The sequence below is a fragment of the Lissotriton helveticus genome, chromosome 1_2 (assembly GCF_964261635.1).
Source record: "Lissotriton helveticus chromosome 1_2, aLisHel1.1, whole genome shotgun sequence".
Lineage (NCBI taxonomy): Eukaryota > Metazoa > Chordata > Amphibia > Caudata > Salamandridae > Lissotriton > Lissotriton helveticus.
In genome coordinates this window covers 333,394,215-333,395,150 of record NC_136058.1, presented here as the reverse complement: position 1 = coordinate 333,395,150, position 936 = coordinate 333,394,215, and the positions used below count along the sequence as shown (strand labels likewise).

At 45.1% G+C, this 936-nt stretch overlaps 1 non-coding gene across 1 annotated transcript; it reads right to left on the bottom strand.

Annotated features, from left to right (window-relative positions):
• Window positions 1–411: 411 nt before the first annotated feature.
• TRNAY-GUA (transfer RNA tyrosine (anticodon GUA)) lies at window positions 412–483 on the bottom strand. The gene has a single exon. It is a non-coding gene; the product is annotated as a tRNA-Tyr (tRNA).
• Window positions 484–936: the final 453 nt, after the last annotated feature.

Here is a 936-nt window from a genome sequence, read left to right as displayed (position 1 = left end):
ACTTTTAAAAGCTTGTGTTAGGACTTGAGAATAGTATAAGAGAGAGAGAGCAAACGATACTGAGCATCCCAGCTTCAACCCACAGAATGCCAACTTATCTCTTCATCCTTCTGGGGTGATAACATGCTTCCAAACACTTGGGGATCTCGCTTTCGCTCCCTTTGTGTCTCGCTCTCTCTCTCTTTCACCTTCTGTGTTTCTCTCTCTTTCGCCTCGTGTATCTCTCAGACAAAGTGCCTTAGCTTTAGTCAACTTGTCAGTATAAAGTTAAATGTTTGAATCGGTTGGTCGTTTGTAGGAAACATGATCCAAAAAGCTTGCGTTATTTTAATTTTGGACTTTTTCGCAGCAACGAACTTCATTTTTAGGCTTTGCACAAAATATTGTAAAAAGGATTGAAAAGAATTCTGAAGGGGACACCCGGATTTGAACCAGGGACCTCTTGATCTACAGTCAAATGCTCTACCACTGAGCTATATCCCCTCCTGTTACAGCTCTCGACAATAACAAACATATTTGTTCTCAGTGGCCCTGCCTGTGCAACAGCTTTTAGTTTTACATTTCCGTCTTGTAGTTCGTTTTTTCCGCTCAGCTCTATCCTGAAGCCATTGGGGGTTTCTAGCCCTCAGCTGCAAACATGTCTCCTAGTTCGGTTCCTGCCCTTCACCTCTTTGGTGTACCTGACCTATACTCACCCGTCTTGTTCTTTATTTCACCACTGAGCTACGTGGCCCTGCTTCAAGGCGCGCCCAGAACACGATGACGTTTCACCCTCTGAATGCGGACAGTAAGCCTTCTTAAATAGGATGTTTGTGATTTTACCTCCGCGAGACGCCAATCGTTCTCAGGTAATGCGGTGAGAACCTGGAGCTCGCTTCCTCCTTCTCTCCGTGCCATCACCTCCATCCAGATCTTCAAAGCAGACCTCAAATCTCT